General features: G+C 39.8%; 1 long non-coding RNA gene across 1 annotated transcript; it reads left to right on the forward strand.

The window, feature by feature from the left end:
• Positions 1 to 1808: 1808 nt before the first annotated feature.
• Positions 1809 to 22565, forward strand: LOC137333789 (uncharacterized). Its single transcript, XR_010965988.1, has 3 exons — positions 1809 to 1948; positions 20488 to 20737; positions 21317 to 22565. It is a non-coding gene; the product is annotated as an uncharacterized lncRNA (long non-coding RNA).
• The last annotated feature ends 67 nt before the right edge of the window (positions 22566 to 22632 follow it).

Below are 22632 nucleotides of genomic sequence, written 5' to 3' on the forward strand. Positions count from 1 at the left end.
GAATTTCCACAGTGGTTGTCCTGATCTACTGGTTTAACTTGGTAGAAGCCCCAGAGAAACAGCTTAACAACTGCAAAGGTTAAACTTAATGCCAAAAATAGCCATTGACACTTTCGCCAGGGTCTCAGCTTAAGTCACGACAGTAGATCGGGAGAAACCCTTGGAAATTCTCCCCACTTCTATCTAATGTCAAATGGGCAAAAGAAATTTAATACTGACAAATGAAAAGTGTTGCATATGAGAAGAAATATTGTCCTAAAAGGTAGGATGGTCCCAACTGAAAAAGCTGCAGGAAGCTTCCCATACCATGTATTGGTAAGCTTTGTGGTTTTAGCTGGCGTATAGCTAGGTGGAGAGAATGTACATCCAAATAAGGTAAACAGAACCTCTACCTGTGTGGATTGCTGAGTAGTTTTGTTGGGGACTCATAAGCACGGTGATGGGTTTTCACACATATATACCCAGCTGACCAAAAAATGAGCAACCTAGGGATACAATGAAGGGAATAGATCTAGCGCAGGGAGTCTTTGAAAGGGACATTGGAGTGATGGTCAATTCATCACTTTTAATGATGAACAATGAATGACTTTAAACAATGTGGAGAAGCATTTAAAATCAACAGAATGTTGGGATGCATTGTTAGAATAGTGGAGTATAAATCTTCAGAAGTTATGCTAAAGCTTTATAATGCACTGGTCAGACCATGCTCGGTGTACTGGAGTGTATTTATGGTCGTCATACTTCAAAAGGGACGTGCATGCATTGGAGAGGTTTAGAAAAGCCAACAGGAATGATCCAAAGTGTAAAGGGGATATCCTATGAGGTAAGATTACAAAAGCTAAAGCTCTACAGTTCAGAAAGAAGGTTAGGCCATTGAGACATATAAAGTATTAAATGACATAATTGAGGTGAACCCAGAATACTGTATTAGTTTGTCAGTCATGCCATTAGAACAGGAGGACATGAATTTAAGTGAAGAAAAAGAGAAAAAAATGTCTTTGCTGAGAGTGAGAAATGTTTGGAACGATCAATCAGGTATGATAGTGGGGGTCAAAGACATTAGGGGAGTTCAAGATACAGTTGGATACTAGGCTGGATGAGTTAAAATACTAGAGGGAAGCTCAATGTGTCAGTGAGCCTTATTTTTCTCCTTGACTTTTTCTTACATTCAGACTAATGCCACCTTCAGTACTGGAACAGTTTAATGATAATTGCCTGCGGTGATCCCTGAAGCTTTGGTTGATGAGCTGAGCAGCAATGTGCTCTCTACTTAGTCCTCTCCCAAGATTCCTCCGACAGTTCCTAAAACCTTACCCCTTTTTCAAAGATATTGTTTGGCAGTCAGTTGGTTTTCAGATTTTTCCTGACTCGGATCTTATTCCAGACTCACTGTCCTTTAACTATCAGAATACTTCCATAAGAACATAAAAAATAGGAGCAGGAGGCGGCCATACTCTGTGCCATTCAATAAGATCATGGCTGATCTCCTACCTCATTCCAGTTTCTATTCCAGTTACTAATAGGCTGTCCAGTCTGAAAAGAGGAGATTTGCACAATATTGTTAGTACAGCTCAATGTTTCAGTCAATATCATATACAGTGAGAGTGAATGGGTTACCATTTTAAACCAATGCATTCAGGAACAGTTTGAACATTTTTACGTTGCTTGGATACAACCAACTTATTGGCCTGTAAATTGCTCCGAGCAGTGAACCAGCAGTGGTCGCTGCTCATTAGATTTAAATTCACCCACTTAGTTACCGGGCTCTTTTTGACGGCAACTTCCTTGAACTGCGAATTCAAACAACATCAGCGTTCTCTCCCGGGCTATGTGAGCTATCTCTAAGGCCCCTCAATCAACCAGCTTGAAGCAAGCCACGCTGTGAAAACGAGGAAGTGCAGTTCATTCACAAACAGCGCAGACTAGAAACCTGGATGTGCCCGATAAGGTATTATAAAATGACATAGAGAATGTGAAATAAAGAGAGGATAAGATTAAAAGACTGAGATAAAAGAGACAGAAGGCAAAAGTAAAAAAAGTTTTCATTTTTTAATTTTAAAAAAATTATTTTTAAATGTCCAAAAGCTATTAAAATCAGAAGTAATGAGACTCCATGTTTTTAAAAAATAATTTTTAGTGCCAGAGAGGTTGTTTGGAAGTCATTAAGACATACCACGCTATTAAAACTTACTTGTTTTGTGGCGAGATTAGTTTGTTTCCGGCTGGGCAGGAGAGCAAGTTGGTGTTGGTCCATTGATTGTATTCATTGCAGCTGGCAACGTCTTTTTAGGGCGAAGCTGTCAGATCGCCGGCAAACCAGGAAGAGCAAGTTCCGGATTTCCGCATTTGACTGTGCATGTGCGGTTGCCGGAACTTGCTTTTCAATTTCACTTTAATAACGGTGAGTGCTGTTAGGCTCACCATTATTTTAAAAGCAATTTCTGGGCCAATATGTTGCTCTAGCAATTCATTGCTGGATTTAGAACTGTATGTCTAAAAGAAGCATTAAGAATTTAAATCTACAAATTTGAAAGGAAGTAGGGAGTGTGACTGCTGTTTTGCGGATAGCATAGTCACAGAGAAATTGGTATAGCCTCAGCAGTTCACTCATTTAGAATGAGTAAAATAATAGAGATAACAAGGAAAACTGAACACTGAAAATCTGGGATAAAACCAAAATTTTAGAAATGGGCATCAGATCTGTCAGCATGTGAAAGAGAAAAGACAAGTTAAAGTTCTGTGTGAGACTGCAGTTCGGAAGAACTCTATCCAAATCACCAAGCCTATCTTTAACTGTTCTCTTTCAGATGCTGACTAACTCGTTGTGTATTTCCAGTAAACTTTTTATTTAAGCAAAATAGGAATAAGTGGAAACTGAAGAACGGTCAATCAATCTATTCACAAGAATCTGAAGCCTATGTTCCTCCAATCACATCGTTCCCAACCCCCTCCCCAAATTACAGGGTTTACTGGTGCTATTACTCCAGTTTTGGCAGCTCCAGTTGTCCTTGTTGCTCTTTGGTGTCTAGTGTAAGAGGTGGCCCTTAACTATAGCACCAAGTCAAACTGACTTTCTTTAGACATGCATCTTAAAATCCAAACATTTGCACAAGTGCGAGACTTGCGATGCTGTATCAGAAACTTCACTTGTGAGGTTCATTTGTCTTGGAGACTTGACAAGGTTTGGATACAGCCATACAGGTTATGCAGTGGTTCTGTAAGTGTACAGTTTGATTAGTGCGGGGCCAGTGGAAGTGGTTTGTGAGTCTTATTCCATTGATTTAATTTGTGAGCTTGTCATTCTCTGCTGCCACTTCCTTTCTGCAGGGAACAATTGTCATTATTTTCATGAACTAGTTCTGCTCTGAAACCAGTTTAAAATCTTCACTGATTCTTTCTTTCACTTCCCAAGGGTGCTTTTGCAAATACAGTCGACAAGCAAATTCCTGGACTGAGCAAAGTTTCTCATTTCCCATATTTTTTATATACTTGTCAATGTTATTTAAATAGATTTTATATACGTTCCACTTCTATGCAAGCACAACAGTCAAGAACTATTAGAATTTTGAACATCTCGAATGAGAGGTTTCCTATGCTCTAATTGAAGCTTAACATAACAGTTATGCAGAAAATACGTAAGCAGTAAAAATATGAAACTGTAGAATACGAAGCTGGTATTTGTCTGAATCCTGTATGTTTGGATTAATGTGCAAATTTTTTAAAAAACACACAAAGGGTGGAAATCTGAAATTAGTTTAGAAACTAGGGAGGCAGGAACAAGGACTAGAGCTGGGGTTGCAGCTGGGAGGCAATGGAGTGATTGAGACTGGGGCTGCATCGAAGCAACAAAACTGGCTCAGAGCTGTGGAGTGGGAGCAGGAAGTTGATGGAGAAGAAAGGCACTATTATGAATAACAATAATTTGAAGTAAAGCTCTTAAACAAACTAAAATGAAATTATGATAATCATTCCACATAATAAGTTGCAAGTTGGGCTAAGGACATGGCTCATCTCTCTAACCCCCACACCAGTCACTCTTCTGCTATATTCTTCATCTTCCTAATGACTAAGAGAGAGGAGAAAAAATTGTTTTCACTAATCGTCTCTTTATTTAAATTTTTTAAATTGAAAAAACCATGGTCAATTTTTTCATCACGTAGTTATAAACTCTTTGTCAGAACTGGAAACTGGAAGATAAGCGAACCCCTTTTATAGAACTGAGCAAAAGTGTAGAGGAGAGGAAGGACAACAGGTAAAAGTCAAGAATCATGTATGCTGACTACAACCATAAAAAAACTGTTAATGAGTTTAATGGCCTGTGAACGAGTTTTTGCAAAAGCTTCAAAGTGGTGAAAAAGTGTTGGATGACATATAAAGTTCATCTCAGACAGGCAGTGAAAAGGCAGTTGAAAGCCAAAAAGAGAGTAAAACTGCTGAGTCATGTAGTGATATATAGCTACTGTATTACCTATGCATGCTAGGAGAATTTTTTTCTACCCTTGGCAACCTCAGTTACCATTTTGACCTTCATAGATTTCACAGCCCTCTGCCTGTTTGTACTGCAATGGCAGCTGTTTCTGGAGCTGTATACTAAGCCAAGCGTTGTAAGGTATGGGATTTCCTGGCATTGTGCAAAGAGGAATGGGAAATCTCCCCCCACAGTGCTCGACCCAGTGCGGGCTATGGGAACAGACACCATTGCAATACAACAAGACACAGGTAAAAGAAAAACAGAAAATACTGGAAATCTGCAATAAAAACAACATATTGGAAATTCACAGCAGGTCAGTCACACCTGTAAAGAAAAAAGGCAGATTATGATGTTTCAGGTGTGTACCCTTCATCAGGACTCATGTAGATAGCTAACTGGAAGGATAGCTTACATGGAGACTGAACAGGAGCTCAACTTTACACCTCTGAATCTTTTTTGTCAAAGGTACAGTTTAGTTTACTTTTTGACACTATCTTTTTGTAACATCTGTTAGTGTGAGCTGTAAGTAAAATGAACTTATACTAATGACTGGTACTGAGGAGTATAATTGTGTCCATCTTCTTTTGACCATTATGGACAACACAGTCTTTGGCATTTGGCTACTGGGCACAGTGTCTGTATCGGTACTGTGAGAATGTTAATCCATTAGTTAATCATTTCTTTTTGAGTCAAAGATTTTGCAATGTGCTGCCAATTCTGTATTTAAATGTGTTGCATTATGCTACTGTTCTTGAAGGCCTTCTTCTTGCCTCTTCTTCATAAATATACCTTCCACTGTATAGCAGCACTTCGAAGCTTCCCATAAAGTAACGTGTCTCTGTGATCACACTGTACTCCATATTAATGCCTGCTTGGACCACTGTCCACCCCAAACCCCCTTTTGGCTATACCCCCATGATGACCATTAAGCTCTGTGATACTTGGTTCTCCTTAAACAGAAAGGAAACTGGTTCACTAACGATCAGGGGAATTCATGAACTGACACAAAGAGGATCTTATTAATGGAACAATAGTTTTTTTTACATTTTGAAGCTTTAAATCATTTCTTTATACAGCTCATTTGTTAAATAGAATAACACCTTAGAAATTGAGTCTATAACAAAGGAAATAGAATGCAGTGAAAACATCTGTGAGAATCTGGGGGTGAATTGTGCAGGATATTTAATTAAGATGTGGAAAAAAGCCTTTGCTGAAATATGAAACCTCCACAAAAGTACAATTTGTATTATTGGATTCATCATCTGAGAAAATGCAGATACAGAAATGTTGTCACTTTTTGGTCCTCAGCCATTATACAAATAAATCCACTTAGGATTCCTTCATCGTAAAAAAAAAACAGTTTGCATTATCATAGCATCTTTTCATGTTAATCTCAGAAACATGTTGATGCATTTCAAGTACGATGTGTTACTTTTGGACTGTTATGTAGACAAATGGTGTAGCCATTTTGTATGGGGCAAGATCCATTGAACAGCAAAAACATTAATGACCAACTGTTTTTGGTGATGTTGGTTGAGGGGGGGGGAATGTTAGCCAGGAGATTCCAAACTCTTCTTTAAACCACTGAGCAGGCAGACAGTTTTCAGTTTAATGCCTCATCCAAAAGGACGGCATCTCTCACAATGTTGCTCTCCCTCTGTAATGCACTCTGGTGTCATTCAATTCTAAGGGTTTGAACCCCTAAGTTCCTCATTCAGAGATGAAAATGCTACCAACTAGTGACAAACCCCAATAACAGAAACCACATAAAAAGTTATTAAATATTACAGTGTAAAACCGTTACCTCTAAATTTAAACAGTTTTTAAAATTGTTTGTACGTAAGAATCTGCTTTTGCCAAAAACCACTGACAATAGCCTATGGCAAAAGGCTTCAGTTTCCATCTTTGGTATTGACATCTTTGGCAAAACTAGCATCGAATATAAAAATAACCTTAAATTCGCAAGCACCCAATAATGGGCACAAAATGGCCCGAAAACCATCCTAAATTCATCCCCGGGCCGCATTGGAATAAATCCAGCGAGCTGCGGATGCCAATCAGGCGCCCCCGACACAGCTTGCCAGTCTGGGCCTTCCAATTTTGGCTGGCTCAAATATTACTGTTACCCTGCAAGTAACTCTAGGGGAGAAACCAAATTAGCGGGGGGGGGGGGGGGGGGGGAAGGGAATGTGACTCAGCAATGGCCCACAAGACGAGTGCTCCTCCTAACTCCACATTAAGGTAAGTTTAAAACTTACCTGCCGTTTTATGTGGTAGCCTCCAGCGGTCCATGTACAGCCTGAAAATCTAGTCCGAGCTTGCGCAATTCCAACTAGTTTAAACAAATTGAAATGAGGCCTACGTTCATAGGGCCAGCTAAAAATGGCCCTGACCAAATTAGTGGCAGCCCAAATCCACGCACACATCAGGCACAGGCCATTGTTCTGCTAAATTCGTCATCATTCCACCCATTTTGCACCCGTAAAACAGGTGGAACAATGTTGAACTTGTGCCCCAAAGTCTCTTAAGATTATCTGACTGCCATCACTTTCTACTATTTAGTTAACACAGCATGACCACAAGATCTGAATTGTGCTGGAACTATTAGACACTGCAGAAATTATGAAATGAATTTGCCTTGTACTATCTGAGTATATATTTCATAACAGGGGGCAAATAAATAAATTTGAAGATTGTTTGCACTAAAGCTTTTTCACCTTTAAAACAGAAAATGCCAATTTATACCCAGTTTACAAATAATGTTTGTTCTGATGCCTGGCCAGCAGTGCAGTTAGATGTTGATTGACAGGTAGAAGTGTAAACCGTACAGTAATACTACTTCAAATTCAGCTAAGAACTTTCCATTTGAGTAGCTCATAAACTAAATCTTTATTTGTTGGAGCTACTGAATTTAGTGAAACTTGTAGTGTTGATTCCAGCAAACTAGAAGTGGAGTGAAAGAGTTATAATTCCTGTAAACATTGCCATATAAACCTAGCATTGTATCCATGCTTCATTCATGGGGATAGGGACAAATTACGCATTGCCAGAACCACTGGTTTACAATGATTAAATAACTGAAATTCCCTTTTTTTAACAAGGAATTCCAGGATTTTTTACCAGTGTTTTGGGGATGGCATTCCACAATTCTGCCCATTTATTGCTTGTCATAAAAACAAGACAATAACTAACTTGGGCCAAATAAACTGCTGTGCTATATGTATCCAATTTACTGTGTTGCTTTGTGAAACAGTGCGGGTAGGTAGGTACGTAATACAGTGAACAATATACAAGTGTCATTTTGCAAACTCAAGTCCTATAGCTGCAACTAACCCAAGATCCTGTTGTTCACTGAATTACATCAGCCTCCCCCTACTCTCCAAAATAAGGAAATGCTGGAAGTGCACAGCTCGGTCAGCATCTGAAAGATTTTTTTAAAATAGATTGACGTTTCAGGTGTAACACTTCAACAGAATGCAGTTCTGATGGAGGGCCACACCTGGTATCTTAACCTAACTTTTCTCTTCCAAATGCTGATTGACCTGCTGTACAATGCCAGCACTGTCTGCAGACTTCCAACATTTTAGGGTCCTTTTATCACACTCTTTCCATTTATCTGCAATCTTCTTCTTAGAATGTTCATTGTTGTGTATAACAGTATTTGTGGCAGATCTGCAAATTGTGAACCTAAGCTCAATCTAAATTTACAGTATCTAGCTTTTGGTTGCCTCTTATCCTTGTTAATCCTTGATATCTGTGAATGCACAGTTATCTTGTGTTGTGCCTGTACCTTTAAGACATTACTTCTAGGAAACCAAGTGTTGCAATGGGTTAGACACTTGCCTTTCACTTGGGTTTGAATCCAGCACAGACCAATGGGATGAAAATCTCCGCTGTTTGATGGCTGTGAGGGTCATATGTGAAATGAGTTTGGGCAATCTCAGTCCAGTTCCTATCAGGCATGAGCCCACAGTACAAAACAGTCCCTAATTCAGCACTAATAGGCAGTATAATTCAGAAAGGTCACATGTATGGCTCATTCAGGTAATGGAAAAAATGTCACACAGGTGCAGTAGGGGGCGCTCTTGTTGGACTGAAACATGTTGCTGCAGTAGAGCCAGGAAGCCTTGCTCTCTATCTAGCTGTGTTCTACCTGAACAAGGAGAGCTTGATGCTGATACTGGGTGCCAGAAATGGGAAAAGTCCCTTATCCCTCACCTTGATTAGCGCAAGAAAAAACTTTTCTGTGGTGCACCTTGCTCCCTGGCTATCATAGGACTATGTGGTAGGGACTGTCCCCTCCTCCTTTCAATTCTGCTTTTGCTGCCCAGGCTTTCTTTGTCTGCTATAAGTGGACACTTGAGTTAGATATGTTTATATCTGTATCACTATTCCAGTGTTGATAATGGTTATCTTTTGTATAAAGACTGGGCATTCTCTCTACAAATACTGATGCAGAATTGTACAAAAAGGCCACATAGGAATAGGGTGCATTCGAGGGAACACCTGAACAGCCGAAGTTATCCTTTACCCAACCATGGCCTTCCTTTCCTGCTAGAGCACCCATTTCTACAAGCCATGCAGAAAAATAGAAATCCCCTTTGAAAATCTGATTAATATCTAATGATAATCAAGCATGAACCAGTTAAACAGAGCCAGAAGATTATCATAAAATTTGAAATTGCTCTATCTCCTCATTCCAATGAACGGATTTGGTAGAGCATATAACAAATCATAAAGTTACAGATCCAAAATCTGAATTAACACAAAATGATCCAATTCTATTTCATTATTCTCTTTAGATCTTGCTAATAATATCTTAATAACTTGCCTTTATGACAACAGGTAATTGTCACTTGTCACCCCCATCTAACTATTGGATCCTCACTACCTTCTTTGTTTGAGGTGCAACAATATTTTAGGGCCTCCATGTGAAATTAAACTGATCTTCCTTGATGTACATTTTGATTCCTGCTCCAATAGTGCTTTATTCTGGGATTGTGTGTTGGGTATATCTTAAAGAAGCACATTCAGTTCTGGCAGATACTTCCTCCTTATCAGCACCACCTTCCCTGGGTTATTTCATTACTCTACGACTTGCCAACATAATAGGTGACTATGTGCCCCAGAGGATCATGTGGAATTGGACATTCATTTCAGTGCTCCTTCATTAGTAGCGAATTAGCCCATGGGAGAGGTGATTCATTATGCTGTTTCATGGCTTAGCTTGTGTTACATTCCATGTTGAGTGACACACTTGAATTCTCAATATAAATCCTGATTGTTTGACTGCCAATACATGATACATACCTCAGCGCTGTTTGCATTATCGATTCCTCAACTTAATTATTTTCCTTATACACCCTTTAATACCTCTCATCTTAAAAAGTCACTGATTCACCAATTGTTGTTGATATAATCCTTCACCTGGCAAAAAGTCTTTCAATCTCATGTCTACAGATCCTATTGAACCACTCCTGGCTGTCGATCTCAAAACCTTTGACCTGGAAGCTGACTTACACTTGGATGCAATGTCGGCCCAAGTCCTCTGCCTCGCTGTTGGGTGGGAGCCATTCTGGCAGTTCCAAAATATTTTACTGCAATGTTAAATTTCATCTGCTGGAAGGTCAACCCTTGGCTCCCTGAATCTGCCTTTGTACTGTCTGCCAAGGCTTTGTTCTGCTTCTTTAGTGCTTTTCCCTTGGACGTTTTAGTGCATTTAACATTCAAATAAGCCTATGTATCATCATCACGTAATTTGACATGTTAACAACATTAATTGCACAAGAAAAGCAATTTTCCAGTACTAAGCCTCTAGAGTGGCGTTGAATCAGAGTAGGAAATATTTTTTTTCATTGTTTTTTAAAGTTCGACAGAAGTTTACAGGCTTTTTCAGGTCATGAAACAATGCAGTACATTACAAATTACAATTGCATGCTACTTGCAAATACATACATTGAGGGCAAGCAAGTGACCAACCAGACTTTTGCTAGACCTCTTCATGTAACCTCAGCCCTGGCAGGGATTAACCCCGGAGTTGTCAACTAGGAAATATTCAATCGGTAAAACTTAGCACTTGCGGCAAAGTTTATGTTAGCATGATCCTAGCCAAAACTTCTACCCAGTATTTCTTCTTCTAAGGTAGTGATTCTTTCCCTGCTAATTAAAATATATATTTTTCTGCCTTCAGCACTACACCAGAAGCTCTATTTCTGTTTGTTTTCTTTGGCTTTATAAACCGCCGTTTAATTTTAATTTACAGCCAACACAAGCAAACAGGTAGCAATTCTTGGACTATGCTATGTAACTGCTGCTGAAATATTTTTTTCTGTGGGATTTTCCCTCTGAACATAACATGAGATGTACTTATATAAAGTTTAAAATGTACTAACGCGCATTGCTATACTTCAGACAAGTTGTCTATCCTTTCGTATTCCACTTTTTAACCTGCTCCTGTGTATATCTTGGCTATCTTTGCCTTTTCTGAGAGTATACTTCGTGGGATTGTTCTGCTAAATACGTACGGCCATTTGAAAAGGTCAAACATTATTCATTCTCGAGAAGTGGGAAGGAACAATGCTGGAAAATGAGCCTGTTATCCCTGTGACAGGTTCCATTTGTACCAGAAGATGGCAATATTGTTGCATGTTTCAAAAATGCAACGCAAAAATTGATCAGCAAAAGAATTCTACGTAGGCCGATATTCACTGTACTACACTTCTTTAAGAAAAATATATTGAAAGTGTCATTTCTACCTCCAAAAATTGGTAGCCGAACTTTACAGGAGTTATTTAATGACAGGGGTTTCCTTGGGGGCTGCTTCGATCAGCTGCTGTAATTTTATCGGAAGATCAGATTATCCAGGGTTTCCACTGAAGTTACGGCAAGTCGATCGGGAGAAGCTCCGAGGAAATTTGTAGCGTAATGTATTACCATTAAATTTGCTTATGACAATTGTGCCAAATTCAAATCCAGTAGCAACCATAGTTTCAATTTAATATTTTGTTTATTAAAATATAATGCGCGTACTACCCTCTTGAATGGCTCCTTACAGATTCCACAACAGCTTCATTCCTGAATGTCGTGTTCTACTTTTGAACTGTCAGAAAAGTAAAGATTTTGTTAAAGATACCTTTAACATGTAAAACTTTCCTCAAGTCTTTGAAGAAAAATAATAAAGGAAGAATTCCATAAATCTGTAAAAATAAAAAAAAAATATTTATCTCTTTCCATCCCATTTTATCATGGGCCAGTGCTGCAGTACATGGTATAAAGCGGAAAAGATTTCAGCCTGTCTGTGTTTAGTCTGTAGTCAGTGGATTGATATATAGAGAGAGTTATTTAGCTGCAGTGTGTACGCAGGTAAAGCTTAACTGCACAAGACTTCCTCTGCTAATGATATTAGTTATAACATAGTCTGAATATTTTATTGATATGCCATCCATACATTCATAGGGAGGTTTTGTTCACACTGCATTGCATAATGTGTGCAGTTTGAGGGGACAGATGGAAACCAGACTTGAGGGTGAATCATAAAGCAGACTGAAAAGGAGAAGGAAGTTGGGCGGGGGGGCTGGGGGAAGCAGCAACATTTTTTAATTACCGGTTAAAGTTAGATGCAAAGCCAAGGCCCATAGTGCAGGGCACCACCAAGTTTGAAAAGAGTAGGCGAGAAGATGAGATAAATCAAGAAGCAGTGCTAGATGACATCAAGCTTGGGTTTTGAAATGCTGTAGATTGTGAAAGGGAAGAAAGACTTTGGGAGATAGGAAATTCCACAGTTTTGAGGCAGTAGGAAAGAATGAGTACAAGACAGGCGATCGTGCAGTACAGAAAGGAGGAAGGATATCCTGAATAGCATACTATTTTGTACTTTGAAGGAACAACAGAGAAAAGTTCAGAGGAGCAATGACGATAATATATGACAATATGAAAGGCTGCAATTGGGAAAGATTGGAGGCTAGAAGTTAGAAAAAGATTGCAAAACAGATTCCCTTCACAAGTATGAGAGTTATTCCAGAAGACACTCCCCAGGGGTGGGAGCAGTATTTGAGGTAGAAATTTGTCGGTGCCTGGTTTCGGGCGCGATGGCCGCGATACGGCCACAATGCATGTCCAAACCGGGAGGCCCAACGCCAGCTCGCAGTTAGGCCTCGTGCATCATCTAAATGATCTGGGTGAGCTGCCGGGCCCTGGTACGCCTCCACAGTCAGCTTGCCCATTTTAACCAGGTGAATTTTGGGCCGCTTGTCTCACCGGCAGCGGCTCTAAGATAAGTCCCGGGGAAAGGGGGTGGAGCAGTAACGGGGGGGGATGATCGCGCGTAATATGGAGTCCTGCTCCTCCTGGCTCCACAGGAACAACTTTTTCTTAAATGTACCTTTTGGCGGCGGTCATTGTTTAGGCCACAGCAACAGCTGGTGAATCCTGAGCAGGAGCCGGGCCTGCATTGGAATCCAATTTCACAGACGGGGACTAAAACAGGCATTAGGCCCCTCGTTTACATAGGTAAGGGATCTAACGCCCTGTTTTAGGCGGCCGCCGGGGATGCCTCAGGGTGCAGGACATTGGTCGCTGAAATTGGACCTCACTACACCCATTTTATGTCCGTAAAACGGGCGCAACAAGGTCCAATTTCTACCCCTTTAAGCCTTGGGCCTAATTTAGGCTTTGTGGAAAATTAAAACCCCGATTTTAACTTGGGGTGGAAATCGAAGGTGCGGGGCCAAAGTGGGCAGCAAACCTTCCAGCCCCTTGGATCATGAGGCCCGAGAGATTTTAACTCCCAGGCCTCATTTACATGCCCCAACACTGACTTCCGCTCCAAGCCAGGGGGAATGATGTCACTGCCGGTAGGCGACAATCAAAATCCGTGAGAGTCAGGCTGCTGCCAGGGATCCACGGAAACAGTTACCGGCAAGGTAAGTAGGGAATGGGAGGAAGCTGGGAAAGCCCAAAGTAATTAAAAATTAAGGAAAATAACATTTATCTGGGCCTCCTGTGGTCAGATTCTGGCTGCCGCCAGCTTTTAATGGTGGGTTTGAGATCTTACGGGCCTTATTCGGGCCCACAGTTAAAATGGCATGCCTATCCTGACGTGACTTTACCATTTAATTTAGTCCCCCACCCCTCTGGGGCAGTTGGCCTTCATGTGCCTGAATTCAGGTGGGGGGTAGGACCGCATCGGGGGGGGGGAGGGGCAACACATCGGGAACACACGCAAACCCCCCCCCCCCTCACAATCTTAACCCCCGCCCACACTGCTTCCGCCAGGCCAGCTGGGTTAAAATCGTCCTTTAAGAGCCGTAAGGGCATTGTAAAGGGGTTATTGAAGAAATTGTACAATTCAGTACAGATTTGAGTATAATATCTGAGATCAATTATATATCCATTTGGGTATATTAATGGATTGGGATGTTCAAAATGACCCACCCAAGTTTACCTCTGTTGTTACAGAGAATACCCTTCAACAGTTCCAAATGCACTTTCAAAGTTGGGAAGATGGACAAAACAGAAATACCATCAAATTGGACCACTTATTTAAAAAATGTGTACAATTTATAATACTGACCCAAGCCAGCATTCTTTACAATTTTGTTTAATAAGTTTTAAAGGTCGCTGTTCATGAAAAATGGAATGGTTTGATATTGGATTACTAGTCCAGTAACATAATCACTACACTAAAACTCTTTGCCTCTCCACCTCCTTCTTCTCCTTTTAAGACCTTCCATAAAATCCATCTTTTTGTCCAAGGTTTTGGTCAACCCTCCTAATCTCTTTTTTGGCTTGGCATCTTTTTCTGCATGCCACTGCGAAGCACCTTGGGAGGACTCCTACATTAAAGGTACTATATAAATGCAAGTTGTTGTTTAGCTGCAGCAGGCCTTCAAAAGATCGTTTGTAGATCCCCCTCTTCAGCCGGTAAGCGTTTGTATGGGCTCCTGGTGTCAAAACTTGTCCTGCCACCTTCAAAGATTTGTGTACATACACCCCCCAGGTCTCTCTGTTCCTGCACTCCCTATTCTTCATTCCAAAATGTATCACTTCACACTTCTCTGCATTAAATTTCATCTGCCATGTATCTGCCCATTTCACCTGTCTTTCACCCAACCCCCACTGCTATTTTGGTGGAAACATGCCACCATGTCTTGTGATTTCCATATATATGGGTGGACATAGAAATAGTCTGTCTATGTCCTCCTGAAGTCTGTTACTATCCTCACTGTTTATTACATTTCCGAGATTCGTGTCATCTGTAAACTTTGAAATTATGCCCTGTATACCCAAGTCCAGGTCATTAATATATATCAAAAAGAGCAGTAGTCCTAATACCAGCCCCTGGGGAGCACCACTGTATACTCCCCTCCAGTCTGAAAAACAACCGTTCACAGCTACTCTCTACTTTCTGTCCCTTAGCCATTTTGTATCCGCACTGCCACTGCCTTTAATCCCATGGGTTTTAATTTTGCTACCAAGCCTATTATGTGGTAATTTATCAAATGCCTTTTGAAAGTCCATATACACACATCAACCGCACTACCCTCATCAACCCCCTGCGATACTTCATCAAAGAACTCAACAAGTTAGTCAAACATGATTTTCCTTTAACAAATCCATGATGACTTTCATTTATTAGTGCATACTTTTCCAAATGACAATTAATTTGAAGGAAAGAAATCATGGGAAGTATGTTGGATGACATATTTCTCTGATTTAAGCCCACCCATATATATGGAAATCACAAGACATGGTGGCATGTTTCTACCAAAATAGCAGTGGGGGTTGGGTGAAAGATCTAGGCCATATGTCAAATTCGATATAGAGTATCACTTGGGTTTTACTTTCTGTAAGTTAGAGTTGCCTGCCAGCTCGTAACTGTAAATGATGCTGGGCTGACCACTATTTACATAGAATGTGCATCACAGAAACAGGCCATTTGGCCCAACAGATCCATGCCAGTGTTTATGCTCCACGCGAGCCCCCTCCCCACTTCATCTAACTCTATCAGCATATCCTTCTATTCCTTTCTCCTTCATGTGTTTATCTAGCTTTCCTTTAAATGCATCTATGCTAGTCACCTGAACTACTCCTTGTGGTAGCGAGTTCCACATTCTAACCATTCTCTGGGTAAAAAAGTTTCTCCTGAATTCCCTATTGGATTTATTAGTGTCTATCTTATATTTATGGTCCCCAGTTCTGGTCTCCCCCTCAAGTGGAAACATCTTCTCGACGTCTACCCTATCAAACCCTTTCATAATCTTAAAGACCTCTATCAGGTCACCCCTCAGTTTTCTCTTTTCTAGATAAAAGAGCACCAGCCAGATCAATCTTTCCTGATATGCATAACCTCTCAGTTCTGGTATCATCTTAGTAAATCTTTTTTGCACCATCTCCGGTACCTCTATATCCTTTTTATAATATGGAAACCAGAACTGTTCACAGTACTCAAAGTGTCTAACCAAGGTTCAATACAAGTTTAACGTAACGTCTCTGCTTTTCAATTCTATGCCTCTAGAAATCAAACTGTAGCCACAGAATTACTGTAGGTGATATTCGTGAATGAATGGTTACTGGTTTGTGCACAATTCTGACACAGGCATTAACCCATTTACTTTAAATGAGTTAATCCTCCCTGATAAAATAGACTGTCATACAGGTGCGTTATGCATCCATTATCAGTAGTCATTGCCAAAGGTAATTTCTCAGTTTACACCTTGCTGGTAACTTTGTGGTGAAGCAGTAAAAATGAGTGCATATTTCCTGTCCTTCTACATTGGCCTATTAAAATAATAGACTTGTTGATGGTCTGCTGTAAATAATTATCAAAAAGTGTAAGCGAGACATTTTAACATCACTGCTGTTGGTGATACTGGATTCTAGTTCCTGAAATATTCTTTGACTGGGAATGAATAATTTTTTAAGAAGATATTTTTGGTTGGAAAATTAAATCTGTTCTGAGAGGATTAGGCTGTCTTCACTCTATCGCACAGTGAAAAGGAATGCTCTTGATAGTGAGAAATGTGCTCTGTCAAAACAATTAATTAATACTCTTAATAACCATCATGCTGAAAATATTTTTTTTGTCAAAAAGTGAATTTAATTTAATCACAAATGGGCCCCATTCCATTCTCCCTTCAAGGGATTATTCAGTGCTTTTTTTTAACATGCTGTTGAGCAAAGTGCAGATTGAAAATGTTGCTAGAATTAACATTCCAGTCTTATTAACACATGACACTCCTACTATTATATTTATTCATCACTGGTGATATGCCAAGGCTGTAAAAGTTAACTTACAGTTTAATGCTGTTCTCAGTCCTGCTTAGCTGTTTAGCGATGCTGGTCACTGACAATTTCAACAACTGAGCAGCGCTTTGCTCAAAGTGCAGGCTTTTCGTTTGACAGCTGCCTGACAAAGCATTGTGGGATTGTGGCTTTCTTTCCCTGTATGGCAGCTTCTCAATTGGATTTCCAGCACAAACAGTACACCCAACAGAAAAAGTGCAGATTTTTAATGGATTTTGGTAAACTGAATTTGGGATATTTAAGGAATTTCGGAGATTTTCCACTTTGGTGCTCCTGGCACATCTTGGGAAATTGTGCATCCCCAGCCCATAATTTTCTGTCCATTAAATACAGTGGTGGAAAATCAAAGGCTGGATGCAATTTCCTGATACGCAATGCTGGCATGTGCTAGGAGCAGTGTAACAGAAAATCTCCCTAACTCCACATGATTGCTACAAGCTGTGATTAATACAAATGGTTCACTTAATAAATTGGTTTCCAGTAATCTTTTTTTTAAACATCATAAGGCGGCGAGTTGAGAAATTTTGTTTTTATTAGTTAAATGATTTCAAAGTATAAAACCATTAAGTTTGGTGGATGATTTTAATCTATAGTGTCATCGATTGAGAAGCCTTCAAATCACAGCTTCTGCTAATAATCATGTCAATCCGATCGTAACTAAGGTATTGAGGCAAGCACTGAGCACAGGGAAGGAGCTGAGCCAAAATGAGATAATTGAAGGGTGATTTAACCACACAACCTCAGCACCTCAGGATCCTACAAAAGTGTAGGACTCCAGTTTGCGTAGCATGGCAGCCTTATGCCTATTTCAGACTGCTCGCCAATTATAGGCCCATCTGAATATGGCATCAGGTGGGCCTTGGACATCAATAGGGCGGCCAAAGTGCCCCACTGATTTTCAATTCCTGGTTGCTTGTTTTTCAGGCACTAAATGGATGGCCCTAAGATGAATTTTTCCCCCCAGTGTCTAAGTAGTAATAGGCAATGGAGACCAAGAGCACAAAGACTCAAAGTGCAGATATGTCTTCAAGACTGGACTGTGATAACAAAATTCCAGTTAAAGCTAATGTTTCTATTGAGTATGTAAAAGGCTGTGCAAAGATTCTTGTAGGCCAAGAGACTGTTTATATCCTGTCATCCAGGCTCTTTGATCCATGCTCATATTTTTGGCATCTTAGTGTGAAATTAGCAGCAATGTTTCCTAATTCTTGTAGTTTGCTGCTATATAGGGATTTACCAACACCAGAATAGCTCTGAGTAGTGTAATCATGTTTACTTATGACAAGATTTTCAGCCAATATTGTCAATAAGTTTTGTAGAAAGAACTTCCTTGCTGAGCACAGCTCAGTGAGTTTGCTTATGCTTTGGCTTACAATGTTGTTGGCATGGCAGTCAAGTGAAAGAGTCTTCTCAACTGTTATAGGTCTTTACCACCATATGGAAATACAGAAGTTTCCTTTGAAGGTCATGGTTATACTGCTATTTTGTTATGAGATCAGAGTTTGTAACTACTGACCATCAACATGACTAGTGTTATTTATTATTCAATGTTTCATTTCATCCACTCACTATGGGTTTTTCTGGGGTATATTACTTTTTAATTTTCCCTCTGCTTTTCTCCTCTGTTGGTCTCTCCAGCCAATGCACTTACCTCAGCTGAGAAGGCAACCTACTTTCAGATCTCCACCAATGGCCCTCTGAACCTAACCACTTGCAGAGACACAAGAGTCACCAGTGAATGGTTTACCCTCAATTTTCTCTCCCTCTCTCCCTAAGCAACATTCAAAACCTCCTCACAGCACTGTGTCTGAGAGAGGAAACTCCAAAATGCCATGCTACTTTCTGCATTCACTCATCAACCTTTTTAAGATCTTTCCCAGCTTTGTTACATTGAAAAGAAACTGTGAAGCAGAACACAAGATGTATCATTTTGAGTCATTTTTGTGAATGGGCACAGTGTTGGGTCCAGGACTGGTCTTTAAGATGCCCGCCCCATTAGCTTTGACCTTAAGGTTTTATAATGAAAATGAATAATAAAATAAAATTAATCACTAAACAGGTATAATTTTGTCTCATTAGCAATGGCAGAATCATTCAGTATGGCTGGAATCTTGTTACGGTTGATAGAACTAAATGCCTTGCTAAAGTCAAAACCATGTTCCTTAATATCTCGGCGACAAGATCAGAAGACAATTAGGGATGAGGAAGGCCATTCAGCCCATCTTGGTTCATCTATCCAGAAATGCCTTAAAGTTATTAATTATAGTGTTCAGAAAGATGGGGTAGAATTGCAAAGGGGGTTCTCACAATCTCCTTCCATAACTTTAGTGGAAGATTTTAGAAACCCTACAGAAATGCTGCAAATACCCATTTACCCAAAGTTGTGGCAGGAGATCAGGAGAACACCATCCTTATGTTTACTGAAAGATTCATCCAGTCGTTCATAAGTACTTTTGCTCTTGGTAGGAAATAAGCTGATCAAATAGAAGTCAGTGTAATTATCTATGCATAGTAAAGGGAGCTAAAATGATGACACCAGCTTTTAGGACCTTGGCTGTTAGTTCAGTATTTTTCCTAGATAAATGATTTTTGATTGTTTGTCTGGTTACAGATCACTAATCTTATAGAAGAAGACAGGTTCTGGTATTGGTCCAGTGACTTTCAGTACTGTCTCTCCATGTTGTACTCATCTACAACATTTTTTCCAACATTGACCATAAATTATTAAATCTGGCCATTTTATCATGTAGTTTCCTTTTTTTTCCTTGCCAATTTTCTCTCCTCCCCTTCTCTCCTGAAGGTTTTGACTACTGCTGAGTTACAGCTGTACAAGTACAGGTGTAGATTAGGGATCAAATCTGAAACTTTCCTGGTCTAAGTGACTCTGCTAGTCACTGGATAATCTCATTCAGCCATTGAGTGAGCCCTGTCATGCTGTTCAGTGGTAAATGGTCTATGATTTGTGTTGATAATAATATGTGCTAACCTTTCAACTCAGTAGTGAGGGATTTCCATTTTCCACACAAGCCTCTGTTATTGTCTGTCTATATGATTGCTAATTTGCAGCAAACTGTGTGTAGTTTGTTAGTACAGAGCTGTGCCCACTAGGACCTCCATTGGGACTGCTCAAATTCTTTTTACCTAAAAGCCTTACAACAAGCGGAAAAAGGAGGCCTTAATCCCATCAGTCTAGATAAATTCAAATCCCAGGTCCCAGAGGTAAAAGGGCAGTAAGCTAACTCACTAAGCCACCCAATCCTTTATTACTTTACATTTTGACCGCATGCATTGCTGCTCATGTTCCTGGTCACAGGCTTGTATGATGAGTAATATCTAACCTTTGTCCAAAGCTGCCTTATTCTATCTATCTATCTTTCTATCTATCTATCTGTCTGTATCCTTTTAGTAAACTGCATAACATCAGAAATGGAATATTACCTTTGTTGAAATAAAAATGAGAAAATGCTGAATACACACAATAGGTCCATCAGAATCTGGTCAACATCTCAAGTACAGACCAGAAACGTTCATGTGTTTTCTTTCTCTTCTCGGGTGCTGGTGGACGTGTTGTGTATTTCCAGCTTCATTTTTTTATTTCAGGTTTTCAGCATTTGGAGGTTTTTTTGCTTTGCTGATAATTTCTAACCTTTCACCTGTGAATGAAAATTTAAACAACCAGTAAGAATAACACGTTAACCTGTTTTTGGTTGCAGGAGAAATAGTAGCTTGGATATCGTGGCTCTACTTCAAATAGTGTCATGGGATCTTTAACATCCACCTGAGCAGGACCTCTGTTTAACCTCGCATCCAAAAGACATTACCTCTGATAATACAGCACCCCCTCGATACTGAAGTATCAGCTTAAATTATATACTCTAGTCTTGAAGCGAGGCTTGAACTTATAACCTTCTAATTCAGAGGCAACAGTACCACCAACTGAGCCCACTGACACTTGTGGATAAGGTAAGATAACAATCTGTGTGTGCACATGTGAGACGTGTGTAAGAATTGACAAGTGCAAATGTATAGTAAATGTGTGATATCCACTCCATTTACTGTACAATATTGTATATGTAATTTAGGGCAGAATTTCAAAATAAATTAAACTGGGAGTTTTACCATCATCACAGCATTTCAGGATCAATGTTTATGAATAATTTGAACCAATTTCAGTATCTGTTTTCTATCCTGATGTGTTTTCTTAATATTTCATTTTAAAATTGAGCATTCATTACATCATCTGGAAACTGTCTGGGAGGAGTTACTGAAATTGACAATGTGAGGGAGTAAAATGCTATATACAGTTGAAATAGCAAAGATCCCTAAAGCACCCTCTGTTAATGGTGTATCTGCTGATGCTCAGTCAACTCCCTCACACTTTAGTGTCATTAGCTCCTTCTATCCAATTGGATTATGATTAGGGTAAGTGATTTGGTGTGGCGTGACATCCCGTAACAAACCCTACAAATTTCTACATTTACTTACGAGGCTTTTCTACTTCTGCACTGGCTCACCTCCTGTTTTTGCTCCATTCGTTTGCAGGGCTGTGCAGAAAGAGCGGATGAGCAGAACTAATTGTATAGCTCTTTCAAAGAGCAGGCGCAGGCACGATGGGCCGAATGGCCTCCTTCTGAGCTGTAAGATTCTATGATAAAAGTGGGATTGGTGGAAAATTGCGAGCTGGCAAGCGCAGAAGCATCATGTGTAGCACAATTTGCTGCCCAGAGTACCACAATTTTGCTTTAAATTCCACGAGGCAGTGAAAATGCTGGTATCAGTGTGGATCTGAGTAGTAACAAATCATTTTCCCTTTCACATCATCACCATACTCCCCAGAAAAAAAAGCAAAATTTAACAGCAGAAAAACATATTCCAAATCATTCTAATTCTTGTAAGGGTTGGATGGTTTTCTGATCCAACACATAAATGATTTGTTTAATGTTATCCTTCACCCTATCCAGTTACTTGATTTTAAACCTGCTCAGTGTCTGCCCCACAATTGACGGCCCTGCCTTCAGCCGTCCAGGCCCTAAGCTCTGGAATTCCTCTCCCTAAATCTCTCCGCCTCGCCACCTCTCTCTCCTCCTTTAAGACATCCTTAAAACCTAGCTTTTTGCCACCTGTCCTAATGTCTCGTTCTTTGGTTCGGTATCAATTTTTGATTACACTCCTGTGTGTATATATATATATATATATATAAGTTCTTTGGGGCGTCCTCAGATTGTGAAAGGCCTATATGAATGCAAGTCAGTCTTTCTTTTGATGTTGTTGCGGTAACCAGAATGCGTTAACCCAAAAAGATTGCCTAATGCAGACACTCAATTGGATCATCTGATTCATGGGGATGTCAATACTTTAAAGTAGGTAAAGGAAAGTGGGACCACGCGATGGCGCTATAGGGAAATGTATTTCTCGGATTCCAGGCATTCCCTTTATTCTCTCCGAAAGGTCAACGGGTTTTGTTCCAAATCACAAGACTCAACGGTTCGCTCACAGCGTTAAATGCATTTTGTTAAGAGGGGTGAACTTTTATTTTTGTTTTATGTTATGTTGTTGGAGAGGTTTGTGAACATTTTTTAAAAACTTTGTCTCTCAGGTGTAAACCATTTTAGAATTTTAATGTCCATATATACAGATTACATATCTGGTCATGGTAAGTACACAGTTGTACGGATATAAATGTATATATAGGTTCGAATGTGATTTCAGCAACTTAGAACAAATTGTGAATAGTTCATTTGTAAATTTAACAATCTATTTACACCAGTAAAACTTTTCATGTTAAAAAAAATTCAATACTTAAAAAAGACCAAACTTCTTCAAAGTTGCGACGGAATGTCTACGTGTAATCATCAGTC

Source organism: Heptranchias perlo, chromosome 16 (assembly GCF_035084215.1).
Source record: "Heptranchias perlo isolate sHepPer1 chromosome 16, sHepPer1.hap1, whole genome shotgun sequence".
Taxonomy (NCBI): Eukaryota; Metazoa; Chordata; class Chondrichthyes; order Hexanchiformes; family Hexanchidae; genus Heptranchias; species Heptranchias perlo.